Source organism: Ambystoma mexicanum, chromosome 5q (genome assembly GCF_040938575.1).
Source record: "Ambystoma mexicanum isolate Mex_15411 chromosome 5q, UKY_AmexF1_1, whole genome shotgun sequence".
Classification (NCBI taxonomy): Eukaryota; Metazoa; Chordata; class Amphibia; order Caudata; family Ambystomatidae; genus Ambystoma; species Ambystoma mexicanum.
The window spans coordinates 1,088,965,230-1,088,987,821 of NC_090933.1; the positions used below are offsets into that span (position 1 = coordinate 1,088,965,230).

Consider the following 22,592-nt stretch of genomic DNA (forward strand, 5'->3'; position numbering starts at 1 on the left):
TGGGAGGGACCTGGGCCCAAGATCAGCGGGTGGCCAGGTAACCAGTGCAGTTGCTGTTTCAACCAAGAGGTCAGCAGGGGAGAGGAGGAGAAAAAGCAGAAGCAAAGAGAAAGGTTTTGAGGTGCTTCCGGAACCGTAGATGGTTCTCCTCAAGTTTCTGGGAGGCAGGGAGGCTGTTCTAGAGGGAGGCCCCAGCCGAAGAAAGAGATCAACCACCAACTTGTCGCTTGGAGAAGCGACTGACCCTGAGAGAGTTGGAGGCGGAAGAGCGAAGAGCTCGAGAAGGAAGATATTTAGGAAGAGAGATTTGAAGATATTGAGGCCTCAGGCCACAGAAGGCCTTGTGGACAATGCAAAGAGTTTTGAACTTAATCCTTGCAGCCACTGGGAGCCAGTGCAGAGATTTCAGTCCTGGAGAGATACGATCCCTGGGCTTGAGGCCAAAGACAAGTCTTGCAATCCTGTTTTGGATGAGTTGCAGAGGGCGGAAAGTAGAGGCAGGCAGATTTAGAAAGAGGCTGTTGCAATAGTCCAGCCTAGAGAGAACCAGAGCTCTGGAGACAGTAAGCTTCTGGGGGAAGGAGAGGAAAGTAAGAATACCTCTGAGGAGGTGGAGTTGGTAGTGTGACTTCTCAGAGACGTCAGAGATGTGAGGAGAGAAGGAGAGTGTGGAGTCGAAGATGACCCTGAGGTTTTTAGCCTGACAGATGGAAGCAGGAGGAGGGCCAAGGGGGGCCGGCCAGAGTGTGACAGGAAAGGAGGGAGTGGGTGTGCCGATGAGGGGAATCTCAGTCTTACTGGCATTAAGGCAGAAGTCATTGGCAGCACACCACTCCTGGATAGCAGACAGACAGTCGGTGATGAGGGAAGGAGAAGAGGAGGCTGAAGGTAGCCTGAAAATGAGCTGAGTGTCATCCGCAGAGCACTGAAAGTTGGGGCAGAGAGAGGCAATGCGGTGGGCAAGAAGTGCCAGGTAGAGGTTGAAGAGCCAGGCAGAGAGGTTAGACCCCTGGGGGACACCACAGGTAGAGAAAAAGATAGCGGAGAGGAAGGATCCCAGTTGGACCTGGGAGGGTCGTCACAGAGGAAAGAGGTCAGCCAAGCCAGGGCCTGACCGGTGATACCCAAGTTATCACAGAGACATTTGAGCAGGATGGCGTGGTTGACCGTGTCAAAGGCAGAGGAGAGATCAAGCAAGATGAGGATACAGGGAGTGTTAGAATGTTAGAATCAAGGTTGGAGAGCAGGTCTTCACGTATGTTCAGTAGAGCAGTTTCCATGCTTCGGGCAGCTCTGAAGCCAGACTGATGGTCGTGAAGAAAACCAACAGTTTCAGTGTGGAGATTAAGCTGGGAGATGGCCAGCTTTTCTAGGAGTTTGCCCAGGAAGGGAGTGATGGAGATTGGGCGATAGTTGGCCGGGCAGTAGGGGTCAGCAGAGGGTTTTTTAAGAAGAGGGTGCACAAGGGAGTGCTTCAGGGGGTAAGGGAAGACTCCAGTGGCGAAGGAGTGGTTACCGAAATCAGCCAGGGCAGGAGCCAGGGAGTCGATGTAGTCCTTGATGGTTTTGGAGGAACAAGGATAGATCTGTTTTGACGAGACTTTCATAGATCGGACTTGTCTAGAAACCTCATCAGCGGAGAACAGGGTAAAGGCAGAGAAGGAGGGAGGAGAGGTGGCTGAAGAAGGGCCAGTGGAAGAGCAGGGAGTAGAGTAAGGGAGGGGAGAGGAGGAGATTGAGGACAGGATGTCCTAGGTTTAGAGATGAAGTGAGAAGCCAGTGCGTTCAGAGGGCGTGGGAAGGGACAGCAGAGGTAGAGGCTGCAGCAGGATTGGCCAGTTCCTTGCAGATTTTAAAGAGTTAGGCCGAGCTGTTAGATGCCGCAGAGACTAGGGCTTGGATATGAGCTCTCTTCTTGGTGAGAACAGGGAGCCGGTACTGCCTTTGGAGCAGGCGGCAGGCCAGTTTGTCAGAGGATGTACATGAAGCATGCCATTTCCTCTCAGCCACCCTGCACTTGCGTTTTAGGGTGGTGAGGTCTGAGTCATACCAGGAATTGCACTTGGCTTTAGGCTTCAGGCGGATTCTCATGACAGGGGCAAGAATATCTAGAGTATCACATATAGCAGAGTGTAGCATGGAAAGGGCTAAGTCGGGGTGAGAGTCAGCCAAAGGGAGAGGGGTGAGAAAGTTGCGGCAAAAGCCTCAACTGACACGCGATTCATGGGTCGGATGACCGAGAAGGTGGGTGGCAATGATGGAAGGGGCTTGGCCTGAGGGGTGGAGAGGGAGAGATGGGAGGAAAAGGTAAATGTATCCACAGGAGTATAACATGAGTATTTTTTAAACAGAAGCACTGAAACACTTTCTTGCCAACCCTGCATTTTATGTTCAATATATATATATATTCATTTTATTTTTTATTTTTTAAAGTGCAGACTTAGCTTTAGAGCAGCAGAGCGCTGTAGAGAGTGTGGGTAGCTGGCATTTGGGCTTACTAATGTGTTTTGATGCCCGGTTCATGGAATAAAGCCTAAATCCCAGTGGGATGTAAAACAGAGCATTTACGCCCACCAGCCTCTGGCCGGTCAGAACGGGATGCAAGAAAATAGTCCCAAGCAAAGGCTGTTTTCAGCTGGCTGAGATTTCCTTGACCGCTGCTGCCCTATCAGCAATGTATTTATTTCATCCCAGAGACCTCAATACACTGAACAAATCATCTGAAGGTGGCAGAAGGGGCGGTGGGAGGGCTCACGGCTCACAATTGATTGATCGATATTTTATTTCTATCGCGCTCATACACAAGTGTTTTAGAGCGCGACAAGGCAAGGGAAAGGGAACAGGGGAGAACAAAAACAACGATCTTACTAGGCCCAGTGACATTGAGAATGTGCAAGTGCAGGGTAGAGGGAGAAGGGGGAGAAGTGCATGGAAGGGGGAATAAAAGGCGAGTGAGGAGCAAGAAGGAAAAAACAAAAATAATAATATAATAATAAATAAAAAGGCAACAAACAATGGGAGTGCAGCCAGCAAGTGGCAAGTGCTGGGTTTATGGCAGCAGGCCGTGTAGGTCTGAAAGTGCAGGAAGAAAAGAGGAGGGCTGTATAGGTATAGATACAGACCCCAGTGCAGGGGGTGGTCCGGCGGCAGTGCGTGAGGGTGGCAAGATGAGCAGGTACCTGGGCCCAGAGGACAGAGGGTGGCCAGGTGCATGGTGCCGAGGGAGAGTAGAATCAACGGGGGAGAGGGGAGGAGAAGGCAGAAGCAAAGAGGAAGGTTTTGAGATGCTTCCGGAACCGGAGATGGTTCTCCTCAAGTTTTAGAGTGGCAGGGAGGCTGTTCCTGAGGGAGGCCCCAGCCGGAGACAGAGATCTACCCCCAGCTCGTTTCTTTGAGAAACGACTGACCCTGAGGGAGTTAGAGGTAGAGGAGTGGAGTGCTCGAGATGGGAGGTATCTGCGGAGGGATAGCTGAAGGTATGTTGGTCCCAGGCCCCAGAAAGCCTTGTGGACAATGCAGAGGGTTTTGAATTTAATCCTTGCATCCACTGGGAGCCAATGGAGAGATTTCAGAGCTGGAGAGACATGATCCCAGGGCTTGAGGCCAAGGACAAGTCTTGCAGTCCTGTTCTGGGTAAGTTGTAAAGGGCAGAGAGTAGAGGCAGGTAGATTAAGAAAGAGGCTGTTGCAATAGTCCAACTTAGAGAGAACCAGATACAGTGAGCTTTTGTGGGAATGAGAGGAAATGAAGAATACCTCTGAGGAGGTGCAGTATGATATGATATGATATGATATGGCATTTGTAACGCGCCTATACACAAGTAGGAGGTTTGACTTTTTTGATACATCAGCGATGTGGGTGGAGAAGGAGAGAGTGGAATCAAAGGTGACACCAAGGTTCTTGGCCTCGCAGGTGGGGATAGGAGGAGGGCCAAGGGAGGCTGGCCAAGAGTGAGGGGAAAGGAAGGTGATGGTGTGCCAATGAGGAGGATCTCTGTCTTGCTGGCATTAAGACAAAGATCGTTGGCGGCACACTTATCTTGGATGGCAGTTAGGCAATAAGTGATGAGAGAGGTGGAGGAGGTGGCCGAGGGCAGCCTGAAAATGAGTTGAGTGTCGTCTGCGTAGCACTGGAAGTTTGAGCAGAAAATGGCAATACAGCAGGTGAGAGTTACCAGGTATTGGTTGAAAAGCCAGGGCGAGAGGTTAGACCCCTGGGGAACACTACAGGTGGAGAGGAAGACAGATGATAGAGAGGTCAGCCAGGCCAGAGCCTGATCAGTGATACCCAGGTTACCACGGAGACGGTTAAGCAGGATGGTATGCGTGACGGTGTTGAAGGCAGAGGAGAGATTGTATAGGATGAGGACAGAGGGAATGCTAGAGTCAAGGTTGGAAAGCAGATCTTCATGGATGTTCAGGAGAGCAGTTTCCATGCTTCTGCCAGATCTGAAGCCAGACTGATGGTCATGGAGACAACCAACAGAATCAGAATGAAGGTTTAGCTGAGAGATGGCCAGCTTTTCAAGGAGTTTGCCCAAGAAGGGGATAATAGAAATTGGGCGATAGTTGGCCGGACAAGAGGGATCCGCTGTGGGTTTCTTGAGGAGAGGATTACAAGGGAGTGCTTAAGAGGGGAGGGGAAGGATCCTGAGGCAAAGGAGTGGTTACAAAAGTTGGCAAGGGCCGGAGCAAGGGTATCAATATGGTCCTTGAGAGTTTTAGAGGAACAGGGATGAACCTGTTTTTTCCAAGGCTTTCATAGATCGGACTTGTCTAGCGACCTCATCAGGGGAGAAGAGAGGAAAGGAAGAGAAGGAGGGTGGGGGGTGGCTGGAGGGGGGTCAGTGAGTACCGATCGAGAGAGGAGAGGGGGTGGAGGAGAGTGTGGACAGGATGTCCTGGGTTTTTGAGATACAGTGTGAGGCCAGGACATTGCAAAGAGCCTGAGAGGCAAGGGAGGGGTAGAGACTGCAGCAGGGTTGGCCAGCTCCTTACAAATTTTAAAGAGTTCCGCCGAGCTGTTAGATGCCGCAGAGACACGGGCTTGAATGTGGAAGGAGATGATCAACAGCCCCAAAAACCTAAGCATGGTGGCACAAGCAATGGGAAGGATGGAGGTGTATCGACTAAGTGGATCATTCTAATGCTGGAGGAGATTCTCCACTGCAAGGTCCAACCGCATGCACTGCCACATAAGTGAATTGGTGGTTCTCTGCTGCATGCAGTGATCCCTTGGAAGTAGCTCTGGGAGGGTCCCTGCAGGTGTATGTAGAATCCCCATGTTCCCCTTGCAATGTGCAGTGCCTGTGGCATGTACATGGCATGGAGAAATAAAGACTGATGCAGTATGATCCACCTGTGCACCTGCTCACAGCATCATGCGTGTCACCCACACAATGACCCACTGGAACAGTGACCATTTCGGAGACCTTCCATGGCCTCAAAAGCAGGCAACCTCGTGAATTTAACTAGGAATAGGGTGGCAGACAAGATGCCCAGACAAACCTCGGACATCTGATGATTGCCATCACAGTAGAATTGCAGTTATTTGTTGGTATGCATGCAGTGTTCCTGAATGCCATAGGTGCTGTGGGAACACCACAAATGAACCCGAGTCACCGGGGAGAATTGGTGGATGGGGTGGAAAATTGCAAGAAGGTGCTTTCTGTGTTTCTTTACACATTCACCAAATGAAGAATAAGGATGTAAGTGGTCAACGACTAGTAGCACATGCACTCAGTATGACCTTGGGATCAATACATTTAATAACTTCTTACATTGTAGAAGTCATAATTGTGGATCAAAGTTATTTCATCGCAGGGATTTCAGCAAAGCCCATTTCACTGTAATTTGCTTTACTGCATTTTACCAAGGGGGGAGACCCCATTCGCCCCCCTTTCACCACCATTAGACCTGCATCTTTCTAAATAACTATCACACCCCCATCTATATATGTGTTGTAAAATGGGGTCAAATAGTTATGGTGAAATGTGATGCAATGAAACCGCCTGCGATGCGAAGGGGTAGCTTCATAATAAATAAAGATAAGTCCAACATTCGGACGCGTAAACTGAAATCATCAGTGGCAATGCACTTTATTGAGAGTAGACACACGATAGCTCAACTGAAATGTGTCATTCCGGAACAGGTCAGATTATGCCCCAGGGGTGGTGATCTTCACAAGAGGCCTCTACAGAGGGAGGTGTTATGGATAGACCGCTAGATTCCATACATCCAAGAGGCATGAATACAGAAATGGATTTAATGTGCTTTGTGTAATTGACTGTTGCTTGACTGACCATTTGTATTGGATGCAATATCCTTCGACTAATCTAAAGTATTATTGTCCAACTGTTAGGTGCATGACAGCTGCTGTTACAGGTATCAAAATGTATTGTATCATCACCCAAGACACCTTCCTATTGAGAATGCATATTCTGCTATACCTTCCTAACGTCACTTTCCCTTTGCCATCCCCCTAGGGACTCATTTATCCTCATATTTTTCATGCAAGATATCGGGTTTGGGGTTCTTGGGGCACCCGACCGGATACGATTCCGGCTGAGATGCTCCTCCCCCTTTCCTGTCACTTCTGGGGCTGTACTGAGTGTTTTTACACTCTTTCCGTCCCCCGTACCTTTAACCAATGTCATTACTGGTCCACGGACATGAGTGGGGCCGCAATCTAATAACACGCACTGTTCTATTCTCATTCTAATACAAGATAGGCATGCTGCACTTTTCCTACACCCCCGTTCACAGGGGTACACACTTTTCTATAAACTTCTAGTCAACACGCATTTATCCAACTCTTACTTTAATACAAGTTAGGCTTGCTGTGCCTTCCCCTCTCCCTCATTTACAGGGTTACATACCTTTCTATAACTCTCTATTTATTATCCCCTGCTCACGGGATACAGACTTTTTCATAACTTTCTATTTATTTTTCCTCTTCCCCACTCATAGGGTTTATACTCTTAAAAAAAATTCCACCAGCCCCTTTGCGGGCACCATACATTTATTACCCCTCTTCCCCACTCACGGGGATACATTATTTTTCACTTATTTCTTTTATTCTTTTTGCCACCCGCACCAGTGCGGGGACCATGCAGATGCGTAGCGTTTTATTCAATCTTTGTAACAGGAGACTCGAGCGGTTGTGTGACCTTGACAACACATCCTCGGTCTGCCTCCACCAAGATGGCCGGAGCCATCACAATGACGCATCGCGCATGCACGGGCGTCCGTGGCAACGCCATAAATCACAAAGGGTTGGATTGAGTAGCGATCGGGACCCTGGCCTGCACACTGCACCGGCATCGCGCTCTAGGTGAGTGAGTGCCCGTTTAACACGGACATTGTATCTTCTGATATCCGGCTCTCTTTCCACCCCATAGAGAATATGAGGCACACAAATCCTCAGTGGAATTTTCCACGTATATGCATAATTGTTTTAGAATGGTTTTGCCCTTACAGGACTGGTGTTCTGCCGTCCATACTATAGAGAATATTTGGCATACAAACCCTTAGCAGAACATTCCGCTTATATGCACATGGACTTTTGAGTCATCTCGCTCTTAAAATGTTGTGTCCCCCATTCCAGAGTATTCTTATCACTATTCCTGCAGACCTATTTCCCTCCACTCCAACTACAAGTCGGGTAAGTGCTGCACAATTCATGAATTTATCTTCATTTATCTTATTCAGTGCACATAATTGTTAAATTTCAGTATCTCTTGAGGTGCTACACCTCTTATTGGGTAATTTCCTGTATTTTGCAGGTCCATTGAGTGACCTGGAGAGTCACTAGGAAATGGCAAAGAGGTCAGTCTCTAATTTTGAATTTAGCCTTCCTTTTGCAGATGAATATTTATTTCTGAGAAACATACTGATGTGTATTGTTTTGTATTACCTTGTAGATATATTGCTGAAACATGTTAAATCAAGCCTAGAAAGTTGAGTACGCTCAAGCCCTGGAGAAGGATTTTGTTGTTATCCGAAACGCGTTGGCAAACCCTTGTTACCACTTTTGGAGTGTATTAGGAGATACAACTATATGGAACTCATGTTCCAACGGTTTTCTAAAGTATAGAAGTGTACATGTTAATGCAACATAATTGTTACTCTTTTGGAACTACCTGTTGTGGAGAAACATACTTGATTTTGTACTCTACATTTCCATTATTGCTTTTTGTTTATGAAGAATTTACAGATGGCAGTGTGCCCTTTTAAATTGTATTTAAATAGATGTTTTCTTATGAAACACAGATTCATATGTGTCTGTTTGCTTCTTTGGATTTAAAACGTATATACAATTGAATTTATGTAACGAGTATTATTGGATTATCTTTATGGGATCACCCAAGACCTACTACTGATTACACACTTACCTCACTAGATTACCAGTTGTAATTAAATTATATTTTTTGTAAACGTGGGGTATCTACCCCTTAGGAGTGCACTAAAGAGGGTGCTGGTTGGCAATAACCAGCTCATGGTTAGTAGCTCCATAATTGTCAGATAGATTAACATTTATGTTTTTCATTTAAGTATGGGTCCCTCCTAAACTGCAGTAGGTCTGAATGGTTCAGTATTGTATAGCCACACATTCACTGTTCACATTCAGGGACTAGAGGAAACACTTTTAAAACAAATCTTTTTATTAGCATACGGTTTCCAATTGAAACCTTTCAGCTTTTACATCTCATAATATATACAAACAAGTAAAAAGAGAAAAGAAAAGGAAAGAAGAAAGAAAAGAAAGAAGAAAAAAATGTTCAAGCTTTTTTCCATGTTATACAGTCAGTCACAACTAGTTCCATATGAATCAAAAGTTGCTCCCAAATTCCAATGAGGCAAATGTCACAGAAACTCTTACTTTCTTGCATCAACTGGAACCAGATGTCTCTTTCTGTAAAAGTTTGGTGTTCAATGAAAAATGTTCTCATCAGATTGGTTCTAGTGTCCCCAACTCCTGGGCGGCAACTCATAATCAAATGGTACAAGGATTCCAGCGGATGGCTACAAAGTCTACAGCGGTAGTCCCTGAGTTCTTTGGCTTTTCTGGCCTCAGGAAGCTCTCTTGTCGGTTACAAATTTAAACGTATTCTTAAGAATTGGCTACAAGCTTTGTCAGATGGACATTTTGTCAAGTAGGGCAAAGTTGTTCCTCGCCTTCTAAGGTCCGTGCAGTACTTCCCATAAAGTTTATACCCAGTGATTGCCTCCATTGTGTCAATCCAATCGTGGTCATAAAGTGCTTTCTTTACGTTCTCAGGGTTTTCTTTTAATGAGTTATTAGTCAGGCCTATACTGTTTAAAGGGATAGTCCAGTAAAAAATGTTATTTAAAAAATAGATAGGCAACATTAAAAAAAAAATACTAGCACTTTTTTTTTTAAAACTTCCTATGTAAAATTTTGAGCTATTCAAGCTCAAAATTCGCAAAGCAAGCATATGGGCGCATCCATTTTGTGAAATGGATGCCCGCCTGTGCTGGCTTTTGCTTTTGCGGCACTAATGAATGAAAAGCCACTACAGCTGGCTTGCTTTTCCTTCATTAGTGCCGCAAAAGCAAAAGCCAGCACAGGCGGGCATCCATTTCACAAAATGGATGCGCCCATGTGCTTGCTTTTGCGAATTTTGAGCTTGAATAGCTCAAAATTTTACGTAGGAAGTTAAAAAAAAAGTGCTAGTATTTGTTTTTTAATGTTGCCTATCTATTTTTTAAATACATTTTTTTACTGGACTATCCCTTTAATATTCTTGTACATTTATCACTCCATTCTTCCAGTGAACGTTCACTTTGGCGTGGAGGGCCTGACTCAATAACGTAAACCCACCTTCAGAAGGCGGTATGAGGCACTTTCAATAAAAAGGGAGGGTCTTCCAGTCTATTACTGTGTACAATGACGTCAGGCCCAGCACTTTTCTGATTATTGCCACAGGCATCAAGTTTGGCAAGGAGAGGACATATCTCCAAAACAGGCCCTCTATAACTGGCCAGACTTTCCAGGGCAACAATAGTGAGCCTTCAGACCCTTATGTCAGGATGGGGGATACTTTCATTGGGTAGAAAGTAATGACTGAAGCAAGCAAAAATGTACCATATCGTAGTCTGATGATCTTTGCCTGTACAGCCAGGCATTTCATCATCCTTCTCAATTCTTCCTCTCGAAGTGCGTCAGTTAAACTATTGTTTATTGATATTCCCAAATAAGTCTTCTGGGTTATAAATAGGTTCTTTGCTCCTTCGATGAACCAGCTAGAGAGTTCTGCTGTTCTACCAGAGTTCCTTCCAAATATTAGAACACTGGACTAGTGGGTTTATCTTCAAATCATTTGCTGCCAGATAAGTAGCAAGAGTGTTGAGTTGTCGCTGGAGACCAATCGACGTTTCGTCCATAATTACTATATTGTCCGTGTATAACAGTCTGTGGACCGGTGTGCCAGATATACTAGGGGGAAAGCACCTAATACCTTTAACTGCCTCTTCCATGTCCGAGGTATATAGGTCAAAAATCGCCGGTGCCAAGCGGCAACCTTGTTTTAGGCCAATTGTTGTAGTGATTGAGTCCGTCAAATCGCCAGATTTGTTCAACCTCATTCGCACTGAGGTGGTCGTGTGGAGGGCCTCGATAGCTTCATGTATGTCCCTTCATCCAGGCAGCCAGGTGTTTCAAGATGAGGGCCGCAAATATTTGTCCGATTACGTCCAGAAGGGCGGTAGGCCTATAATTTGCTGGTGACGACCTATCACCCTTCTTGAAGATTGGGACTATTATCGAAGTCGTCCAGGAAGCCGGTATTTTTCTCCTGAGTTTTATTAGGTTGAACAGGTCATACATAAAAGTTGCCCATTGCTCAGGATTTTTCATCAAGGTCATATTTGTTAGACCGTCCTGTCCAGCATCTCTCGAGTTGCTAGAGTGTATTATCAGGCCTAAAATGTCTTCCCTTCCTGTATCAAAAGACCAAGAGGACAGCAACATTTCTCATCTGTCTACAAGGACTGCTGTTGGTTTGGTGAAAAGTGTACTAAAATGAATTATCCATCCTCCTGCAGGAATAGGATTTGCCAACAGAGACTGTTGGGGGACCTCAATAGAGTTGAAAATCCTACAAATCTCAGTCCTTAGTTGCTACTAACTGTAGCATATGCATTCTTCTGGGTTAAGGTGTACTTATGTTGTTTTAACCAGTGTTTATGGTTTTGTTTACCTTTTATAAGGACGTCCATGGTTTTTAGGTAGGGTCTTGTTGTGTAGGCTCTTTTTAGACTATTCATCATGCGCTTCCTTGCAGACACAGCCAGATCAAAATTGTGCTGATGGTGTAAATTTTCCTCTTGCCCATGTTGTTTATTTCCATATATTAACACAAGTGCCTCGGGTAGTCTAAGTCAGCCTTCAGTAGTGGGGTGGACGAGGGCCTCTGTCAGGTCGATTACATTTCTGCGTGACAGTCTCAACCTATTTCTGCGAGATTGTATAAGAAGTCCTTTTGTTATTGGTTGTGGCGCTTTGTTCAACATTCCTGAGATTCTCAACTTTAGAATGGTGTGGTCACTCAATGTGGTGTCAATTACTGCCAACTCCTTTATGTTTGCTGAGATTGTCCGAAATAAAAGTGTAGTCAAGGATCTGAGTCTCGGGGTCCCTCTTCCAGGTCACACTCGGTGGTAAATCTCCCGCCGTTGAGCCATTTAAAATCTCAATGTTTCTTAAACTCAGTTCCTCTCGCCACTTCAATCCTCTTAATACAGCTTTGTCAGAATTGGGCATCAGGTTTTCTATCAGAAATAAGTTATTATGAGCTTGAGAATGCTCCTTAGGAAGTTTGTTCTATGATCAAGGTTTTACCATGTTTCCTCGCAGAGCCAAGGTAAAACCTTCAACAAAGATCATTTTTGAGTGTAGCATGGCTAGTTAGGTGGTAAGTAAGTCCTTTAGTTGATCTGCCACATTTTCGTACAACTTCATGAAGGGGGCCATTGTTCGTGAAAAAGCTGAAATCATATTTGCGTCTATGAGCAGCTTTGTCGTTGTTTTCTACTCCATTTGAGTGGTGACTAAATCTAATAGGAAGTCCTCATCCGATAGCGTTCTTGGTTCGGCTATATTGAGGTCGTCTGTGCAAGTTGTCAGTCGGCAGCGTTTATTGCAGTGAGTCGGCCAACTCATTGGGCTTGAATGCGGCAGGCTTTCCCCAGGCAATTCAGCATCCTTATACCTATTTTTTTCCAGGTGTTGTCCTTGTGTTTGTTCTTCTGTTGTATCACTGTGGTTGCCTTCTGTGAGGGGCGCTATCAACGTGTTCAGAGGTTCACCCACTGCTTTATACAACTTAAAGCCAGCGACTTGCCCCTCCCGTTATTTGGTCGGTGTGCCGGCTAGTTGCTTTATTTGCAGGCAATCTACATAATTCTGGTAGGATGTACCCCATTTGGCCTTCGAGGTGGTCACCACTCTCCACTTCACCATTTACTGGGGCTTGAATTGGGTACGTAGTAGTATCGCTGGTGGTTGCCATTTTATTCAAGAGTGCTGCTTTGTCGGCGATAGAGGGGAGAAGTTCTTCCATTGCAAATCCTGCTTTCACCGCTTTGTAGAATACCTGCACCGATCAAAGGTCTGAAGCTCTGCAGTCTCCAGGCAGTAATCGCAAATGAAAACTTCACCAGAAGTTACACTGAAGTTCAATTTCAGTCAACAAGTTGTGTCGTGGAGTTGACTATTTCTATGACCAGGTTTCTCTGTCTACTTGACCATATAGCTAGCAACAGTGCTTATTAGGAATGTTTACGTGTCAGGTAGATTACTTCACAGGTGCCCCCCTCATAATAGAAAACAAGGTGTAGGAGGGGAGTCCTCACCATTACCTGTTGCGGCTTGACTGCAGACCACTTAGCACCCACTTCGCACAGGAAACACTTTACTGCCACTGTGGTGTGTGGATATTTTCTAAGATTTGATGCATAGTTGAACCGTGCTGTGATGTTACCCGTGCCAGTGACCGATTTAGGTGGCATAGGTAGAGATCTTCATGTTGTACAGAGCACTGCTATCTTAGTACTACCACACCTCCCCTAGCTCTGCCACAGGATGCTACATATTGTATTCTGGTGAATAATGTGCCATTCGGGCACAGGAAATACTGCACCTGCACACATGGGCATAATATATGGGGGGTGTTTGTCCCCCCCAACTTTGGTGGCACTGCAGATTGCCCTCCCATTATTCAGCATAGCTGCCGAGGGAACAATGACAACAATGATGTCAGAAAACATGCGAGCAGCGCCGCTTATGGAGAAGGTCATCACGTTACTAAAGCTGGAAAAGAAGCCTCTCGCGAGCTTAGCGTGGCCTCAATGAGGTCGGCTTCTGTAAACAGTCACGGCTCTTTCACCTTATGTGTCCTCCGTATTTCATAGCTACCTGTGGGTTGCCCAAGCCCTCCTTTCCTGCACCCACTTCCAAACCCTGAATAGGAGGCTACTGTGTCCCTAATGGCACTCCCTCAAAACATGCCATTAGACCCATGCAAACTCCTTGAGTTGTCTGCATATTTGTAAGGGCAGCTCTTTGTCAGCTGTGAATGGCCACTAATTAAACATTAACCTTAATGTGATAAGAGCTGATGGGGGGGTGGTTGCATCATAAAGCCCCCACATATTCCACCTGTAAATCTGCATCTTCTCCCAAGACACTTAAATGTAGTCAGATAATCACCCCGCCCTCACTTTTAAACACATTTATTTCCATGATTTCATGGACAAAAAAGGATTTTATTTTCCTATTTTGGAATTTCACATTTTCTTTACATTCTGCATTTGCTGGGTCTGTGGCTCAGTGGGCTAATGCATCCACTCAGGGGCCTGCATTTGACCTAACGGTCAAAGGTTAAAATCCCAGCAGGTCCACTCAGCCCCCCATCCTTCCAAGGTTGATAAAATGAGTACCATAAAGTTGGTTAAAAATAAATATCTGTTATCTGTCAATAGTGCCATGATACCCCTATCGGGGTGAACGTGCACTCTGCAAATACACCTGTTATCTAATGTTATCACAGACTGCAGGTTGTGTTGCTTTAAGCCTTTAAGTTGCAGAAGCAAGAGGGGAATTATTAGTCTTATGTAGCATTCTCTTACGGTGTATACTACCATTCTGAATGGAATATACGCATGGATTTATGTATTTGTCAAATGTGTTTAGTTTCTTTTTGTACAAACCAGAGATAAGAAGAGATGTGGTCAATCAAGGGACCATGTCGCAGACCTGGCTCAAATCCCAACTTCTTAGACAAATCATTTTCTCTTTCTGCACCTTATCTGCAAACATTGTTTTCAGTTTATTGCCTCAAAAACAGTTTAATAGACTATAAATGTTCCTCCATTTATAATATTAGTATTTACTCATACACACCTTGGCCAGGTGACCCAAAGGCATATTTCCTGATCCTGCGCCTTACAGATAAGTCTCTTCTAGGCTTTTGGACCTCCATTTCCATCTTTCTCACTCACCCTGCCTTCTCATTCCTCTTGCACTTCCACGCTTGGCACTGCCTCCATAGGTCCCACCCTCTGCCCACCACTGACACCGGATTGGTGTTCCTGTGGGGTCAGGTAACCCGAACGCATATTTCCTGATCCTGCGCCTTCCTGATAAGTCTCCTCTAGGCCTTTGGACCTCCATTTCCATATTTCTCGCTCACCCTGCCTTGTCATTCTTCTTGCACTTCCACGCTCGGTACTGCCTCCATAGGTCCCACCCTCTGCCCACCACTGACACCGGATTGGTGTTCCTCTTGGGTCAGGTGGCCCAGGCACACAGCTTCTTAAGAGCTAGTCACAGGGCAGCCTTGTCTGGGCAGTCGGTGAAGGGTGCCCTGCTTTGGGCACCTTCCTTCCCTGTTTGCCTGTTTGCCCTGGCACCCTCAGCCCAACCGGACGGACGCCATTCTTGCTCTCTGCAGCTACATCCAGGTAAAAGATGTCACCACTGCTGTAGCTACCTCACTTGTATTGTGCTTCTCAGAGTGTTTCCAATTTAGGTTAATCACAGTTAATCTAGCCATTGTTTATACTCAGCCACACATGCATTCCACGCTGATCTCTCCATATTTAGGTCTGATCTTATGAATTTTGAATGTTGTGTTTTTACCACACTTGCATTTTCCCTTCCCACAGTGTTTTTCTGGTGTGGGTTTGCTGTTTTGAACCTCACCTCTATTGTGTTCATTTCACACACACATTTTCTCTGCCCAAAGTGTTTTCCGGGGGTGGGTTTGCTGTTTCGAACCTCGTCACATATTTTTTTTTTGCTGCCCTTGCATTTTCTCATCCCACAGTGTTTTCCGGCGGTAGGTTTGCTGTTTTGTATCTTGCCATAGTTGTGTTTCTCCCACACTCACATCTTCTCTTTGCACAGTGTTTTTCTGGTTCGGTTTGGCGTTTTGAATCCAGACACTTTTGTGTTTTTTACATACTCACATTTTCAATTCCCATAGTGTTTTCTGGGGGTGGGTTTGTTGTTTTGTATCTCGCCACTTTTGTGTTTCTGCCACACTCACATCTTCTCTTCCCACAATGTTTTCCGGGATGTGTTTGCTGTTTTGAATCTCACTAATGTAATGTTTCTCCCACACTCACATCTTCTCTTCCCACAGTGTTTCCAGGGGTGATTTTGCTGTTTCCTGAGGAGCCTCTTTATGTGCGACTTGGCTTTTCTTAACTAAGCGTTTATGAAACGCTCTGCCTGACTAAATCTAACTATGCCTCAGTCTTTCTTCAGCCAGACCCTCATGCATTCCATCCTAGGAAATACAGCTGTGCCCCATGAGCGGCTCAGCCCATACACACTCAAACATCTGCAATACACACTTTTTGACTACACCAACCATAAACATACATCTCCCTCAGCCGGAATGGTACCTCCCATAGAATACAGCTGGGTCATACGCAAAATGTGGTCTAGCCGTTCACCCTGACTCTCATGAAACCTATGACAATTTGTCACAACACCTGCCCCCTCACCTGATAATTATGGGCTGCTGCCATCGATCAAGTCCCTCCCTGCCTACCTTTGTTATGGCTTTAATGCACATGAACATTTTCAACTCCTTCAGCACTTCTAATCCTCTGACTATGGTCTACCAAAGCGCGTTCAACCTCACAGTGCTTTGAGGCATACCAATTGCAGTAATAACATAACACAACTTCAGAAAGTTTTCTTGCTATGTATTATCTGTATCATTTTAGCATTTTTACAATTTAAGTGTATGATGAAAAACATTCATTTTTAGTTTGGGTAGAAGCAGCTATAAGCTGAAACTATTGCATAGAGTAAAGATAGGGAGAAATGGCATATTAGGAAGGATACAAAGTTTGATGGTGCCATTTGGTTTTTTTGCCCACTCATTGATTGCCCATGGCATTTTTAATCCATACGCCCATTCCCACCATGTGACTGCTCCCCTCTGCCCAAAACACCTCCTCATAGTAACTCTTGCAGCTTGCTTTAATCAAGCCTTACCATCAAACTTTGCTCTGAAAGTGCCTGCCAGTGTTTTCTCTGTGATGCTGGAAATGCACTGGAGGGACAGGGCCTCCATGGCCTTGTCGTGTAGTCCATTTATAATGTGTGTTCTGTGTTATTTTATGCACAGGAGTCCATGCGGGACTCCTGGCAGTGCAGCTCTTCCTCTTTTTGGTGATGGTGACTTTGGGATACCCTTATGGCACCCATGGGAGAGGGTACAACCCTGTACTCCTAGTGTATGTTTTTGGGGACCTGTGTGTGGCCCACAGAGCAGGGTATGGGCTGGTGGCAGCTCCATGCTGAATTTGACAGGTGCTCTGAGTATCCTCCATTATGGGACACCCAGGCCCTGCCATTGGAATCAGTTGATTCTTGATAGAAGACAAGATGGCCCCTGCGGCCTCTTGCTTTCTATTGTCTGTTACCTTGTTTTTGCTGAAGTCCCGGGAAAAGCCCTCACTCTGTCCCTTCTCATGACTGGCTGTTGGGTGGAAGTTCCATATATGGTATTGTGGGGAAGTCCAGGCTAGACTGGCTGGAGCCTTCCCAATGACTGTATGTTGCGGGTACGCCCGTGGTGCGGGACCTGGGTGAATTGTGACGAATACGCATTTCCTTTTATGGGTGTCTAGTTTCTGGTGGTTGACACAATGACTCAGACAGCCCTGCCCGAAACTGGTATGAATGCAGTGTGGAGTGCTGAATGGCTGGGTGCTTGTCCGAATCCACATTCCTTGTTGTGAGTGTCTGGAAGGAGAAGAATGGCCTGAATGTACTGTGAGCCTGATTGGGTGCCTGCCTCCATGAATGCTCTTCTGAATGATTGGTTGCCTGAGTGTGACCCAGCAGAGTGAATGAGAGACCAAACAGTATATCTGGGGACCTCTCACTGATGGAAATTGTTCAGAAGCTGAATTTGAAACTTGATGCTTACCTTCGAAGCCGAGCCGGAAGAAGAAGGTTAACTGCTGTTTGCCTTCGACCTAATCTGAAAGATGCTGTGCCTTCAAGAAACAGATCCAAGAGAAGACCTGGCTAGGAGACCTCTTCCTGAGCTATGATGGACCATCGTGCACCACCTGATCTTTGCCAAAGCGCCCTGGAAATCAGACCCTCGAAAGGCTGCCGACCGGAGAAGGGGACTGCCATGGAATCCGATGTGAAGCACCCGGACAGCCAAGTCCATCGTCGTTGGCCAGGGTTCGCAGGTTTGCTATAACCACTGGAAGCCCATCAAAGTGTGTTGCCCAGACGCGGGGACAACTTGATGGTGTGCTTCTATGCTCCACCTTTGCCTAAGACATTTGATTGAAGGACTCCCCTGCTCAGCATCGTCGACCGCTTTGTCCGGCTGAACAAAGTCAAGATCGGCGAGGACCGAGGAGAATCCGCCAGTGGATTTCTTCCCACCCAAAGTCCACAAGGACGCCACCGAAGATCCAACAACCATACGTGGTCATGTCCTGATCACCGACGCCAGACGCCAATGATCCGACGCCCTTGCTGGGCCAAAGTTCTTCATTGATTCTTTGCGGCAACCAACTATCGTCGTCGAGGTATACTGCACGCCTCCTCTTCACAGGATGTTCACAAGCTTTTGTCAACAAGCACTGCGAGGATCAAAGCTGCTTCCCCGATAACAGCGTTCACCTTTTCTTCACTTGGAATCTCGACAACCCGTGGCTACTGCCTTAAAGGGAGCTCACTAAAGAAGGGCCCCTCAACAACTCGTCGAACAACTCTACAAAACCAGGTACATTGGAGTAATAGAACCTTTTAGAAGGAATAGAGGCTATATTGAGTGTATCTGGACTGGGCTTGTCAATACGCTTCATTTACAGGTTGCCCAGGTGGGGGGGATCCTCACACAGAACAGTCTCAAGGTAAACAGGAGACTGCTCTGCCATTGCTTGGTCTAACTTGTCTTGTTTCTGTGGTGTATCGTTGATTCATTTTACAATCTGATTCATATGTCATTTGAGCTGTTAGCTGTTGATGCATTTCAAAGGAATCGATAGTTAAGAATGGTACCACGTTGACCTGTGTATATTGCCATTATAGTATGGCCAGAGTACAAAGTGTGTTATTATGATTGTGTATATAACTTTGAGCCTTATTTATAAAAAGAACTGTGTTATCACTAACATAGTGTGTGGACATTCCTTTGTGGGTGCTTGGGGACTACACTGTACTTAAGAACCAGCCTGCATCATGTCCTGAGAGCTTTAGCCTTGATTGCTCGTCCACGTTTTAGCAAATAGAGAATCTTGGCTGGGGTCCTCTGTCCTTCTACTCTGCCATCATATAGAGAGCAGGAGTAGAGATACCCCCCTCCAGTCTTTACATTCTCAAAGCAGTCTAAATGACTTAATTGGAGCAGTAAACATGCTACTGTTGCAATAAACATGTCTAAACCAGGTCTGTCTTCAGGCTCTCGATTTATAAGCACTATGCTTTTCATTCACAAAAGTCGTTAAAAAAAAGCATTGGCAATGCCAACAGTTTTGGCTTGTGTATAAGTATTGGGCATTTGCCAGGCACTGCTATTAGATACCCAGCTACTTTTTATTTTGCACCTGCTACCACTAATAGCCAGTTAACACCACTACAGCAGTGCTGGCAAGTGCTTTTTCCATTACCGGAAGCGGTAATACCCCGCCACGCCCCGAGTGAGTGGCTTATTACTATTAGTGCTTTGGCCCGCAAGACTAGGGTACTAATAGTCTTTTTTTTTATTGTGAAACACTGTTTGTGTTTCGCAACTGAAAAAAAGAAAGAAAAAAGATGTCTGCCATGGAACGGTGAGAAAGGACTATACATAGTCCCTTTTCCCTTTCTAGTGCGGCCACTAAAAGGTGATTAAAAAGTAAACACAGAAAATGGCCACCAGGGAACAGAGAGAAGGCCTTCTTCCTTTCCATGGCAGCTGGTAATGGAAGGAACATCGAGGGATGTGGTACGACTGCAGGTAAGGCTTTGTCGTGCTGGTAATGACCTGGCGAGGGCCAATTAGATTGCATATTACAATCTCATTGGTTACTAATAAGGAGTAAGGGCAAGGCATTTTACCCTGTATCTATGGAAAATGATCACGGCACCCTGCATGCTCCACAAGTAAAATTGAGTAAAGGGCATATTGGACAAAAAATGACGTTGACAACATTAGGCCTAGGGTGTCACACACTGTGCCTCTGAGCAGTGTGTATTAATAGCCACTCATAAAGACAGCCATTCTATGGATGGGTATCCTAAACCCTTTTGAGGCTGCAATTTATTTGTAATAGATTCTTGTATGAGTGATTTCCACAAGTCATTGCAGGGCAGAAGCCTGATGAAATGTCTACTGATTCAGAATGCTTTCCTAGTCATAGAAACCCTCCAAACATACATATTTCTAATTATAATTATGAATTACAATTGTCCTAATGTTTGGTCAAGTCAGAGACCAGGATCATTAGGACGACTAATGGCCAGATTAAAACATTAATGTGGAGCTTAGCAACACGTACGGCTGAACTGTAAAGCCAGGTTTTTGAAAGGAGAACAAGCAGGCAGCCCCGGCCAAGCAATAAAAGGCCTCAACTTTTCACCTGGGCCAGGCTAATCAGAACATCTCAGAACAAGAGCATTTGGCATTATAATACAAGCATTTTTTGGAAAATCAAAGGTTGTTGTGAAACAGTACCCATTCCAATTACTACAAAAAACACTTTACACTATTCAGAAAATAGCTGTGGTTGCCAGACACGTATAAACTGCACCACTCCTGTTATTATTTATATGCATAAGGATAATGGAGAGCTGCTCTGCTGTGGGGTGGCTAGCACACAACCAAGTGCTACATGTGCAAACCTTCAAAATTATAAAACCCCAAATGCAGGTTCTCCGTACTCATGTTCTACAGATTTCAACAGTTAGTGCGTTTATTCAATCCACATAGGTAGGTATACAGCATAGCCCTCAGGTACATAATGATAATACGAAGAGAGTGCAAATGTTAATAAAGTGACTGTACTAGTCTCTAAATGTTGTCCCTAAACAAATATTGCATAACATTGTAGATAAGGCCCTAGACCCTCCCCCCTCAAACTGAATGCAGGTAACATGCCAAGCTGATCAATGGTTCCAGTATCGCAAAAATCTGAATTATAGTGCTATTTGAAGACAAAAAGTACATATAGGGCAACATAAATGTTTAGGGTAAGTATGACCCAGGAGATGAATTGTGTCTCAGGTTTTACACGTACATCATGAATATCTAAAATGTAGTCTGTAAACTGGATAGAAAATTAGTTATGCTTAAAAGTAACTTGGTTTACCGTTTTGGTAGTTGAACAGAACATTCAGGCTGGACAGACTCAAATAGATTCTAAGATGTATGCCGAATACAAAAAGGTGTCTTGCAGGCTAATGTTAAAAAAGGTGATTCATTCTGCTGTTGAATTTTCTTTGGCAGCATTTCAATAGGAACCCATTTGGTTGGTATATTTATAATTTCATGGCAGGAAAAACAGAAAGTGATGGATAGTAGATCAGATAAGGAGCATGGGAACACTACCAATTAGGTGGAATAGCTGCTTAACTAGCAACAAAAATTATGAGCTCATGAGGGGTTTTCACAGTATGATCTGCCAAGTGAGTTTGGCAGGTTTTGACAATCAGATATGGGGCTGCTTATGGCAGATATCTAAGGATTTATAATGAGGTCAGCTGAGTTTCACGCAAACATATAAGATTATGTGTCAATCAAACCATGTATGCCAAGGTGAAGTCATGTGGCTTGATGAATGACCGTTAAACCAACCAATCACAGACAAGACAGCGTTTGCTTTTGGCTGAAGGGACCAATCAGTATGTATTGTGAAACCATAGGAAATATTGCATTAGTCCCAGAAGTGTATAAAAGCAAGATGTTTGCAGGAGCCCAGTGCTGCTGTTTCTGATGTCTTTGAATCTGTATTAAAGATGATTTTGAAACAGCCCGGGCATCCGTCTCCCTTTATCCTGTCTCCACTGCCTGAGTCTACAGATGTCAAATGCCCAGGGAGGGCAGAGGGTCCTCCTGTTCAACATAAATGGACCAAGTGCCACTGTTGTGCCTGTACTTGACATTTCATACTTAAAATGAACAGAAACCGCCATCTAAATGGAACAAGTTTCTCCTATCCAGGTCCACAATGTATTCTGTTGTATTATCATTGGAAAGATAACTCTTCTGGAAATCCCAGTCAAAGCGTTTATGTCAAATCATTCAACCATGTGACTTATCAATTGTAAAGTTGCTGCAATCTGATTTGCTTCTAAGTTCAAAAAAGCATTGGCAACGCCAACAGTCTGGGCTTTTGTGTAGGCACGGGAAGGCACTTGCCAGGCACAGCCGTACCCACTATTGGTAGCAGGGGAAAAATGGTGAGAATACCTGGGCATCTAATAGCACTATCTGGCACAAGCTTAAAACTTATGCACAAGCCAAAAATGCTTGATTTTTCCAATGCTTGTTTTAAACAGGACATCGTGAAGGACACACAGAGTGCTTAGAAATCGAGTGGCTAAAGGCAGGCCAGGTAAGACATTTTTATTACATCAGTAGCGTTTTTACAACTCCAATTAAGTCATTGGGCCTCATTACGAGAAAGGAAGTAGCCATGCTGTTCTTACCGGCATGGCTACCTCCATTCCGGATACCGGGTCCGGGTTCCCTGAATGGGGAATTACCGGGCCATTCCGACCTTGGAGAGCCCAGTATTTCCCCATTCAGGGAAGCCGACCCCTGTACATCTCCATTCCCATTTGAGCCCCCATAGGGCTCAATGGGAATGGGGATGATGCTAACGGTTAGCATCCCGGTAAAACCGGGCGCCCTTATCGGGTCCCACAAGGATACCTTGTAATGAGGCAGTAGGGGTTTAACAGGGCCGGCAGCTCTACCGGCCCCATTAAACCCCTACCACATACCTCGTAATGAGGCCCATTAAATCTCAGAAGACTGCTTTGAACAAACACTGGCAGGCACTTTTAATGCAAAGACTGATGGTACGGCTGGGTTAAAGCAA

At 45.3% G+C, this 22,592-nt stretch overlaps 1 protein-coding gene across 1 annotated transcript in view; it reads right to left on the reverse strand.

The window, feature by feature from the left end:
* The window catches only part of LOC138498349 (transient receptor potential channel pyrexia-like), a 738,095-nt gene that overhangs the window by 574,600 nt on the left and 140,903 nt on the right, over nucleotides 1-22,592 (reverse strand). The gene's annotated exons all lie outside the window — the stretch shown is intronic.